Here is a 12,528-nt window from a genome sequence, read left to right as displayed (position 1 = left end):
GCACAATTACGTATGGCATATAGCATGTGGTTAGTTCCTGAGACTTAAATGTTAGTACAAAATAGTCATAGAAAAATGGTTATCCAGCAATCAAAATGGAGTCCCCCCTTATATGCACATTTTCAACACCATTTGATTTAGTGAGCATTATATTTCTGTTTTTGTTTTTCATTTACTATTCAAGAATACCTAATGGAAAACAAAATCATTTAGACCAGAGTAATGCAGTTGATGTGGTCTACTTAGATTTTACAAAAGCTTTTTATACGGTTCCACACAAGAGATTGGTGTACAAAATAAAGCAAATTGGACTCAGTAATAATGTATGCACCTGGATTGAAAACTGGTTGAAGGATAGACAACAGAGGGTTGTCATAAATTGAACTTATTTAGGTTGGGCTAAAGTCGTGAGTGGAGTGCCTCATGGATCGGTATTGGGACCCCTGCTTTATAACTTGTTTATTAATGACCTTGAGATTGGCATCGAGAGCAAAGTCTCCATCTTTGCTGATGATACTAAATTGTGTAAGGTAGTAGAATCAGAACAGGATGTAATTTCTCTCCAGAAGGACTTGGAGAGACTGGAAACGTGGACAGGTAAATGGCAGATGAGGTTTAATATAGATAAATGTAAGGTTATGCATTTAGGATGCAAGAATTAACTGGCGACTTACACATTAAATGGGGTTAAATTGGGGGAAACCTTGATGGAGAAGGATTTAGGAGTGCTTGTAGACAGCAGGCTTAGCAATAGTGCCCAAAGTCATGCAGTAGCTGCAAAGGCATACAAGATCTTATCTTGCATTAAACGGGCAATGGATGGAAGAGAAGTAAACATATTTTTCCCCTTAAGAAATAATTAGTAAGCCCAACCTTGAGTATGGAGTACAATTTTGGGCGCCACTCCTTAGAAAATACATTCTGGAACTGGAGAGAGTGCAGAGAAGAGCCACCAAATTAATAAAGGGGATTGACATTCTAACTTATGAGAGGCTAGCTAAATTAGATTTATTTACATTAGGAAAGAGGCATCTATGAGGGGATATGATAACTATATACAAATATATTTGGGACAGTACAAGGAGCTTTCAAAATAACTATTCATCCCTAGGGCACTACAATTGACTCGGGGGCATCTCTTTAGGTTGAAGGAAAGGATATTTCACCAGCAACAAAGGAAAGGGTTCTTTACAGGAAGGTCAATTAAAATGTGGAATTCATTACCCATGGATACTGTGATGGCAGATCCAATAAATTTGTTCAAAAAAAGGTTGGAGATCATTTTAGAAAGGAAAGATATACAGGGATATACCAAATAAGTAAACATGTCAAGGATGTTGATCCAGAGATTAATCCGATTGTCAATTCTTGGAGTCAGGAAGGAATTAATTTTTCCCCTTAATGGTTTTTTTGTTTGCTTTCCTCTGGATCAATAAGGAAGTATAGATATAGGATAAAGTATCTGTTGTCTAAATTTAGCATAGGTTGAACTTGGTGGATGTATATCTTTTTTTCAACCTCATCTACTATGGAACTACTATGTAACTTTGCCTTTTCCTTGCCAAAATGTTTTGCTGCATTGCAATGCTATGGCCTATTCAGGGTTTGCAGAGGTAGTTTTTTGAGGGTTGAGGGGTGGGGGGCAGTTGTGGGCAGTCAATTTTGTTGGGAGAGGCTGCAGTAAATAAAGTGTAAGGGGGGTTTGCAGAGGTGGTATTTTGAGGGTTGAGGGGTGGGGGGCAGTTGAAGGCAGTCAATTTTGTTGGGAGAGGCTGCAGTAAATAAAGTGTAAGGGGGGGAGGGGGTTAAAAGTGCCAGCTAACAAGCATGGGATAATAGTGTGATCAAATAAGCTCACCGTTTGTTGCCTTTGTAGAAGAGTTTGCAGAAAGGTGCAGTCCCCGGTCAACCTCTGGTCTAACTATATATTCTCACTTAAAGATGATCACTTAAGATGCATTATTTAACCTGCCAATGCTTTTCCAGAAACTTATATTAGATTTATACATCTTAGCATTCACATGACCCTCCCTCCAATAATTCTGCTTGTTACTAGATGGACGATTAACAACACACAATTAACAAAACAACTTTTGCTATTCAAAACATACCAGAGATCAATAATAAAGGCAGGGTGGAGTATTTCTTTTTAAAACAGGGGGTTGCAGATCAATCAGTGGGTTAAATCTTACCAGAGATCACTAATAAAGGCAGGGTTGGGTATTTCTATTTAAAACAGGGGGTTGCAGATCAATCAGTGGGTTAAAACATACCTGTGAAGAGACAATGCAATTACTTCCAGCTGAGATTATAGATCTTGAATGAAGAACAATACATATATATATATGTAGCCCCCTGTAAACAGCACAGGCTATACCTATCTTCCTTCTACTGTGGTAAGTCCTGTTAAGATCAGGCACCAGTAATCATCATGGGTTTTCCCCTTCATAGCCCTGCCCTGAGTGGTAGATGCAGGCCTGGACTCTGCTGCAGGCGTGAGCAAGAGGGGAGGTTTTGCTGACATCACAAGAGGCGGGGCTAGCTCTATATTTAGCAGCCAACTCCTGTGAGTAGGGTTAGTTATACAGAGGGACTGGAGTTGCCGGTTAGTTATACCGAGGGACTGGAGTTGCTGGTTAGTATGCCGTGAGTCGAAGAGTCCTGCGGATCGGTTTGAGGAGTTGGAGGAGACCGGTGCGTGACCACGGAGCGGGTGGAGATTCTGCAGGCGATCCTGATTACGTCGTTTCCGGTTTCACCGGAAAGAGAAGGCCTGGAGGAGTGTTCTCCTCTCGAAGCATAGACTCAGCCATTGCCCTGGCTACACTACAGAGTCGAGGCCCCTCCCGAGAAGCCAGAAGTATGGCGGGGAGTGCCTCTAAGTAAATGTTCATTGGGCGTGGTGTCACCCGCTTGCTGGACAATGCCCTGGACGTTCCCCCAGCCCCGGCCCATAGCTCCACTGCCCAGGCCACTGCCCCTGCCCCGTCACGAGTGGTGCCACCGGGACCTACCAGGGATAAGTTATGTAAATACCCCAAATACTCCAAGGACTTGCGGGATTGGGAGTTGAGTGATGAGGGGTCTGATGGGGAGATACCGTATTCGAGTGTTGTACCTGTGCCTAACCCTGTGCTGTTTTCTCCTGCAGCTAGAGGGAGGGCCCGTGCGTCTCACACTCCCTTAGAGGTGGGTCTACCAGCAAAGTGGTGCACAAAATGAACCCGACTACGTATTATAATGCCAAGGGAAGGAGAGATTGCTCGCGATCTACTGATGCGGGTACGTCTGGTGTATCATCTAGGTAGAGTCTAATGTAGAACGCACTAGTCATTCCGCAGAGTACGAACACCGCGACAAATGGTGGGCGCCTTTGTTCACCCATTACCACGAGGGGATGGACCGTACACGGTTCTTATTAATTAAGACTGATGTAGCAGGCCACTGGTTCTTTCACTCTGCGGGAGGTGGAGGATGAGTTAGATCAACGGTTTAAGGAAATAGAACAGAAACTGATTGTACCTCGAGGCCCCAGTATCTTGTACGATAAGGTAGCTCCAGAGGAGCCTGTATTTTGGGTACTGCCGAGCAGGGCAGGGCACCGCAAACTCACCAAACTAAGTCGAGCTGACCGGGCCATAGTCGCTAGATACCGGCAGTCACACGGGTATGAGTATCCCTATGTGCCTGAGCCCATCATGAGAGAGATTGAAGAGAACCGAGACAGTTGACTCACGGAGGCAGTCCAGGAATACCTTCGGACCAAGTTCGGTCAGGGAGGGTATCACAATGAGGATAAGATTAGTGAGCTAGTACGCATATGGAGCATCGGTATGTGTATTTACATGCACGGTGTTACATACAGGCCTGAGCATGGGCCGGTCCAATCGTTCGCTGTGCCTATCACGGATCATAATGGACGGCGGGTAAGAAAGCCTGATCCATAGCACTATCTGTAGGGTTCTCCATGTTGGGAGTACCCGGGTGTACTTGTATTGAACTACCTCATTATGCCATGTATTTTGACAATGTTATGTGTGCTGTTTCCAGGTGGTTCGCCGCAGGATGGGTCTGCTAAAAATAGGTCCAAGTGGGGACCATTGGATTCCACCATAGGGAGAGTGTAGCCCCCTGTAAACAGCACAGGCTATACCTATCTTCCTTCTACTGTGGTAAGTCCTGTTAAGATCAGGCACCAGTAATCATCATGGGTTTTCCCCCTTCATAGCCCTGCCCTGAGTGGTAGATGTAGGCCGGGACTCTGCTGCAGGCGTGAGCAAGAGGGGAGGTTCTGCTGACATCATGAGAGGCGGGGCTAGCTCTATATTTAGCAGCCAACTCCTGTGAGTAGGGTTAGTTATACCGAGGGACTGGAGTTGCTGGTTAGTTATACCGAGGGACTGGAGTTGCCGGTTAGTATGCCGTGAGTCGAAGAGTCCTGCGGATCGGTCCGAGGAGTTGGAGGAGACCGCGGTCTCCCCTGCACAGCGTGCAGGAGCAGAGAGAGGAGTGGAGAGATTCAGCCTCCTTTAGTAGAGCTGATAGAGTTATAGACCTGGTGGACCAATGCCCTCACCCCACTGCCTGGGGTGATGGGGAGAATCCAAGCCCCACCGCGAGGATAACCTCAGGGGTGGGCCTTAGCCCAGACCATCCTGTCGGAGGAGATATCTGTGTGTGAGGAGAGCGGAGTAATAAATACAGCTTGGCTGTTGTGTTGCGGCTGCTGGACTCCACTACCGTTGGGAGTTGCTGATCTGCCAATAAAAGAGACTATCCTTTGTTACCAAAGACTGTGTGTGAATTGGAAGCTATTACCCTGGGACCCAAGGGGTTCTTCTATACAGGTCCTGCCCCGAATTCCTTGAACTGCAACTTTAAGATGCATCATTTAAGTTGCCAATGCTATCCTGCCTCTATGCTTTCCTTTACAAGACTCCACATATCCTCTTCTTCTATTGTGCAGAAAACAACTATTTCTCTGTTGTACAGTTTGTGTCCATAAAAGTAAAGTATTCTTCCACAAAATGAATTTTGTGTGAGGTTATATGGCTTCTAACCTTCGTTCACTGTCAGAGTAAAAAGTTTAGGAAATGCGAAAGCATCTGGCTTGTAAAAGTACACTGAAGGTTTTACTTCAGTCAAGCAGAAAGGACAGGGCTTGTAAAAGTACAGTACCATGAAACATAAAGGGAAGATTTCCATAAAAGTAAAAACTGTATTTTATTAAAACTCTGGCATTTGGTTGATTACAGCTGTCCTTAAGCTAGTTATTTTCACTGCCAGCCAGAAACATTTTAAATAATAACGCAACATAGTCATTTCATTCACATGGAGGGTGGCTTTTAATAAAAGCTCATTCTGGGATGCATAACTGTTTTCTTTCCAGGCGTCATATACGGTATAATGTGAAGCTATGAAATTGCAATAAGCTACTGCGTTAAGAAAATCTCTCACACACGAATGAAGTCCAGTTTCATTTGTAGTCCCTATTATTTTTTTCAGCATTGACATTGCCTTTTCATGAGAAAAAGACAGATATAATAATGGTTTAGTTTACCTTTTAAATGTAATATGCCAAAAAATGCATTAAATGTAGTATTCTACCGAAACAATAAAAATGTTATTGGCCAAGACATATGTATTCTATGCTTCTTTCTACCTTAAGTACTTACCATACTTGATGCTTTGTATTGCTAAAACACTATGGCCCAGATCCATAAAATTCAGTTTATTGCTTAATGAGGTGTTAACGTAAGGATCACTAAGCATCGCTAAGTGTTAATGGGTATATTTAAAACTCACTAACGCAGTGTTTAATGCTGTTTTCAACTGTAGCTTGCCCTTGTATTACTATGAAGGACATTAGTGCTAATGTTTTACAAATGAGGTGTTCCTTTTAACAACGCATATCCACAGAGTCCTGTTATAATTAACTCAGGGATTTAACAATGCGTTACTTAGGTCTTACCTATACTGTAGGCGGAGTTACACATATCTAAACCCTGAAATATGGGGTTTGCTGATGAAAGGAGAGAGGAGAGAGAGTAAATGATAGAGGAGAAAGAGAGAGAGTGAGCTAGAAGGAGAGAGAGTGAGGGAGAGAGTAAAGGAGAGAGGGAGGGAGGGAGGGAGGGAGTAAAGGAGAGAGGGTGGGGGAAAGGGGAGGGAGAGGGAAGGAGGGAGTAAAGGAGAAGGAGGGGTAGGGGGAGAGGGAGAGAGTAAAGGAGAGAGGGGAGGGGGAAAGAGGAAGGGAACAAAGGAGAGAGAGAGCGGGGGAGAAAGTAAAGGAGGGAGTGGCTGAAAAAGGAAGAGAGAGACGGAAGGAGGGAGGGAGAGAGGGGGAGGGAGAGTAACAAAGTGAGAGGGAAGTGGAGGTAGAAAGAGGGAGGGAGAGGGAGTAAAGGAGGGGGAGGGAGAAAGAGGAAGAGAGTAAAGGAGAGAGGGGAGAGAGGGAGTAAAGGAGAGAGAGGGAGGGGAGAGCAAAGGAGGGATTGGGACAGAACGGAAGAGAGTAAAAGAGAGGGCGGGAGAGAAGGAGAGAGTAAAGGCGAGAAACCAAGGTGGAGGGAGAGAGTAAAGAAGAGAGGGGGAGGGAGAAAGAGAGGGATGGAGAGGGTAAAGGGGAGGGTGAGAGTGAAGGGGGGAGATGGAGAGAGTAAAGGAGAGATAGGGGGAGGGATAGGGAGGGAGGAAGAGCGAGGGGTTAAATAAGAGGGATGGAGGGGAGGGAGAGGGGGAGGGAGAGGGAGAAGGAAGGAGTAAAGGAGAGGGATGAGGTGGATGGGGAGGGAGAGAGTAAAGGAGAAGGGGGAGGGTGAGGGAGAGCGAGGGAGGGAGCGGGAGGGAGGGGGAGAGGGCAAAGGAGAGAGAGGGAGGGGAAGATGGAGGGAGGTAGGGAGAGGAATAGATTAAAGGAGGGAGAGATTAAAGGAGAGGGAGGGAGAGTGGGAAGTAAATGAGTGGGACAGAGGGAGGGAGAGGGAGAAAGTAAAGGAGGGGGAGAGTAAAGGGGAGAGAGGAGAGATTATGAGACACAATTTATAAAGGAGCACACCTGAGATGCCTGGGATATACTGAAAGCAAATAGGATATGCAAAGTATATTTTAATTTCTCCTATTAGCATATATAGCCATGCATAATAATGGTATATTGCTTTCCTCTCTGTTGGCAGTAAGTCCTGGTAAGAACAGGTATGCCAGCAGTAGTTATGGAGGTTTTCCCTCATCCAATGGTGAGGTGCCCTATGTATGGAGGGGAGTGGCTGTATGCTATGAGTCCCTGGATAGTGACATCAGGGATGCGCCTGCCTCCTGAAGTATATAAGGCACAACACAGTTAGTTATAGTGGGTTCTAACAGTGTGTTCTGGCTACTGTGGAAAGCTGTTAGGAAGTTGTATTGTCCTGCATAAGGGATTGTAGGAACACTTTGTGACCCTAGTGATGTAACTAGCGGTCCAGGTTGACCAATCATCCTGTCTAAGCCACTCTGTGTCCAGGGACCTGGCACAGAGAGGATCTCCCTAGGAGAAGAGGGGATCCCACTTCAATTCAGGAGGGCGTACCTGGCGAAGGGACAGCACGGAGAGATGTGCGGCTAGAGCCGGCAGCTGCATGGGGCAGTCTGCTACATCACCGTCTACAATAAAGATGATCTTGTTAAAGATACCCCCACTGTGTGAGTGTGAAATTACTCCGCAGTGGATGGCACCACCAAGAAGGAGTTCCTCACCAGGACCATCTCCCTGCGGAAGCACAGATCCTGATGAGGTGGAGGCGCTGCACATGATGTAAGTTGAACTCGCACCCACTACCTCAGCTACCTGTTCTGTTGGATATCCCCTAACACCATGAAGCGGGAGACTCAGGAGTTCTGTTGCCTACAGGTACACCACCAAACACACACGTAATGGGGGTTGGTTGTTAAAGTACCCGGGCCAATGTGAGATTGGGGGGGGGGGGAAACCCGTTACACATATATCCCAGGTATTTCAGGTGTGCTCCTTTTTGTGCACATGTTTTTCTTAACATGTTGCCTAAAGGTGGGTTTCAGGGGCTATATATAACACTTGGTACTTTAGTAAAGTAGGACTCATTTAAGAGTACTAATGCTACAGTAGGCAGTGCTAACTTAACCTGCCATTAAGCCTAAGCTAATGAAATAATTAATGACTGATGGTTTTGCATTTAATTCGCTTTTTGGAATCACGTTAACCGCAGGGGACATAATGTCTGTTACTGATTTTGATAACATGATATTTTGTGAGCCCTGAAAACTGAGTTTGATGGATCTAGGCCCATGTGTCCAATATATAAAATGGGCTCTGAAAGTGCATATATCATGCATGTTTTATACAGAGAAAACATAAGTGTAACTTAAAGAGACATAGGGGATTATTCTGTATGCTCCTGTAGTCCCTTTAGCCTGTGTCTGGGAAGGAACTACCAGTACTGCTATTTCCTGTTTGGCTACCAGAAGGCCTGAGCCTCCGCCACTGGGAGCTTGGGGTGATATCTCGTTCGCCTTGGTGCAGCGCCTCCACCTGCGAGGGATCCCAACGTGGTGGGATAAGCCCCTCACAGGAACAATACCAATAATAACCACACACAGGGTACAGTATATGACTGGTTTTACTGAATGCAGGATAATCAACCTGTATCCCAAAGTATATAGCCCACACACAATCCCATTACACCATAGGAGTGTCCCCAATGTACATAGCGTGCTTGGCACCAATAACCCTGATGTCCTTTTCCCCAATGTTAGAACCCACCCAAAAGTGTAGGGAATAGCACTATCCCGTGAACTGTTGGTGCACTTGTTGAGGTACTGCAGACTAACAAACTGGGATCCGCTGATCCAGCGACGTCGTCGTTCGCGATCGCATCCGCCTCTGCGTTGGGTGAACTCCGGTAGGAGAGTCTCACCTTTAAGAGTCTATTCGGTGGTGGTCTGGTCTCAGACCACAGGCCATAATCACCGCGTAGCGTCTCACTGGTGCTGTACACTAACTACTGTATAGGCAGCTACTGGGAAAATTTCCCTAACTATGGGCTTCCCTGTTGCAGCCGCAATCTTGGGTGAGTCGGGGCCTAGCTGGGGCCTAACAAAGGGGTATCTGGCCTAGACTGGGAGCCACTTGCACCCAGACACAACCTGACCTCTCTGCGTCCCTGGTCTGACTGGTGTGGTCCCAGGCGTGCCAAAAGTATCAATCTCCTACTGCCGAGATTCTCCTAACCCTATTGGCTGCCTGACAACATGTGGTGCTGCAACCCCTGTTGCTGCTGGGACTTGTAGTTCCCCTGTGGAGCTTATTGTAATGGCCGCCGCAACTAGTGCCTCAATGCGCATGTGCAGGGTGTGCCAACATGGCCGCTGCAACTTTGGCGCTCACTGCGCATGTGCAAGTGCTTCTGCGCATTATGAAGATCTTCAATATGGCAGCGCCCTCTTCCCGGCACATCTGCGGAACTCTGTCGGCTCCCTGCACCCCGCACGTCACTATGCAGGCTCCCTGCTCGTAGCCGGTTCCCCTGGCAGCTGTGGCAGCACCTAGCACCTCAGAGCAACCTCCTTACCATGCACCGCTAATTGCCCGCAGCCTTCCCCCCCACGCAGTGCCAGGGGTAAGAGGGGGTCCTGATTACATTCCGTTAGCACTTTGCCATGCGTCCTACACGGAAAGCTCCATTCAATTCAATGGCCCTTTCCATGCAGATCGCTCGGTGCAGAGCTAACGGAGCTTACAGAATAAGCACCATAGAGTGCATCTATTTCTTATTTCAAGTATTAGGCACACACCTATTGCTACTTTCATCTAATATTAAACAGTAAGAACACATTTATTATACCTGTTCTTCTGCTTCGATGTGTGATCTAAATTGGCATGGTGCCTTTTACCACATAAATACTGATGAAGCATGATGGGGAATGCCATATTGGCATGGGCAATAATTGAGATCATATCACATCTACATATCGTGGAATATATAGGATTGTGTAATACATTCAGGGCTGCAGGCAGGGAGGGACAGAAGGTACAAGTGTCCCAGGCCCAGTGACTGTGGGGGGCCTGGCTGCCAGTACAGCAAATTGGCCCTGACCTCTGGCTAGGCCCCACTTCTGGTCATGGCCGGGCATTAGCTCTCCATTAGCTGCCTGCAGGCCTCTTCCTCACTTTGGGTCCCACTTCGAAGCTTCTTACCTCTGGCGGGGCACGACAGGCCCCTCTGATATCAGTGTGCCGGAAGTAAGCTGGGCCTCAGCTTCCGGTGCGCGATGACTTTGGAAGTTCGGCATGGGACAATGAGTGAGGAGGCCTGCGGTTGATGGAGAGACAGGGACTGGCCGCGAACAGCAGCCGTGCCTGGTCAGAGATTGGGGTAAACTTGCAGCACTGGTCACCGGACCCCCGAAGCCACTGGGACTGGCCTAACCTTCTCGAAGCCTACTTTTTTATATATGTATTGGGGGATGTGGATCTTTTATATGTATTAGGGGTGGGAGGTCGTTTTATATGTATTAAGGGTCTTTTTATATGTATTGGGGTGGGGTGTCTTTTTATATGTATTGGGGGGTGGGGGGTCTTTTTATATGTAATTGGGGGGTGAGGGTCTTTTATATGTTGTGACCGTTGGGGTAGCTGGCATCACAAAACAGAAATGAAGCCCAGCTAGCTAAATACATGTAACTTGGCCATCTATGTAATGCTTATTTCAACCAAATGTATTCTATATCTAGGGGAGAATAGGGAATGTATAATGCACTATGTATGTGAGAACGTATTCCAAAGCACTTTATTTCCCGTGACAATCCTTTCCTCGGTTTAATGAATCAACATTGTTCTGTGATGTGATTTGGGAGTCATCCACGTAAAGTATAAATTGGATTATGTGACTGTATGTACTAATTTCTAAGATACAGTAGCAGACTTGTAATTTCATTTGCATGTGTACATTTGTATGGAGGGGACTCTGATTTAATCAGCCGAGGTTACTACAGGTAGTCCTCGGTTATCCGACACAATGCGTTACTCAAAATGGCGTTGTAAAGCGAAACGTTGTAAAGCGAAACACGTTTTCCCATAGGAACACTGCTTAAATGAAAGGTTCCGTTCCTGAAGGCATTTTTAACACTAAAATACACCAAATATTTTATGCAGGCAATAAGATATGCAGCACACACATAAATTATATAGTGTATATACTGTATTATATATATAATATAACATAATAAATAATATATTATATAGTATAATATAATATTATATAGTATAATATTATATATATACGCTCTTAGGACGCTTTGCAACGTTGTTTATGTGAATGTGTATATATATATACACATACACAACGTTGCAAAGCGTCATAAGAGCGTTGTATAAGCCATTTTGGCGTTGTACAAATGAATATAGGTATGTATTGCACAGCGTTGGATAAGCCATTCGTTGTAAAGCGAAGCGTTGTAAAACGAGGACTGCCTGTACAGAGAAATGTGAATTGAGACAAAGGCTGGGAGGGTGGAGGTATTACAGACATTTGGTGAGTGTGAAAGAGTGGACAATCAATTTTGCTCTGATTGGCCAGCAGCCCCTGTCCCATGTAAAGGATAGCAACAGAGGGATATATGAGGCACTACTGATCAAAGCATCAGAGCATTTGAGAGATCTGAGAGACTGAGAAACGTTCTGTGAAGGAGTTTGGATCTTGACTGTGATCAGCTGGAGATACATATCAGAGGGGCTGCTGTGTGATCAGCACTCTGATATCCTGGATGAGAAGTGGACAGGGCAAGCCTTCTTGAAGCAGGCCCCTGCTCCTAGCGAGGCTAGTCTACTCCAAAGGCCCCCAGTTGGTATTGTATCTTTTTTTGTACATCTTTGTTTTGTCTACTGGAGTGCCAGAAGAAACCTAATTTTATTCAACAACCTTGTCCTGTCTGGTGCTAGTGACCCGGTGGTTTCGGTGTAAAAGTACTTGTCCCTATGACATATGTATTGGGGGATGGGGGGTCTTTTTATATGTATTGTAGTTGGGTTGTCTTTTTATATATATTCAGGGGGTGTTTTTTTTTTACATGTATTGGAAGGGACTCTTTATATGTTTTGGGGGGTCTTTTTATATGTATTGGGGTGGGAGGCTTAATAATATGTATTGGAGGAGGTTTTTACTATGTATTGTGGGGTTTGGTATGTATTTTGTGGGGGGGATTAAGTGAGAGTGGGTTCATTGTTGGAAGGTGGGGCGAGTGAGAGAGGAGATGAGGGAGTGAGTGAGGAAAAGAGCGAGTAAGAGTGAGACGCATGGGAGATAAATACATGCGAGGCGGGAGGGGGGGTGAGTGAGGAAAAGGGATTGAGATTGAGGGGATAAAAAGACATGGGACGAGGGGGGAAATAGAAGGGCTTGTAAGGTGTGAAATGAGGGGGCGCTCGCAATACTACTGACAGTGGGGGGGCCCAGATGTATCTCTAGTCCTGGGCCCCAGGGCATTTGGTTTATCCAGTATCTCCTCTATACAATA

This window comes from Ascaphus truei, chromosome 4, assembly GCF_040206685.1.
Source record: "Ascaphus truei isolate aAscTru1 chromosome 4, aAscTru1.hap1, whole genome shotgun sequence".
Taxonomy (NCBI): Eukaryota; Metazoa; Chordata; class Amphibia; order Anura; family Ascaphidae; genus Ascaphus; species Ascaphus truei.
The sequence above is the reverse complement of the archived record's forward strand: the minus strand, read 5'-3'. Positions refer to the sequence as shown.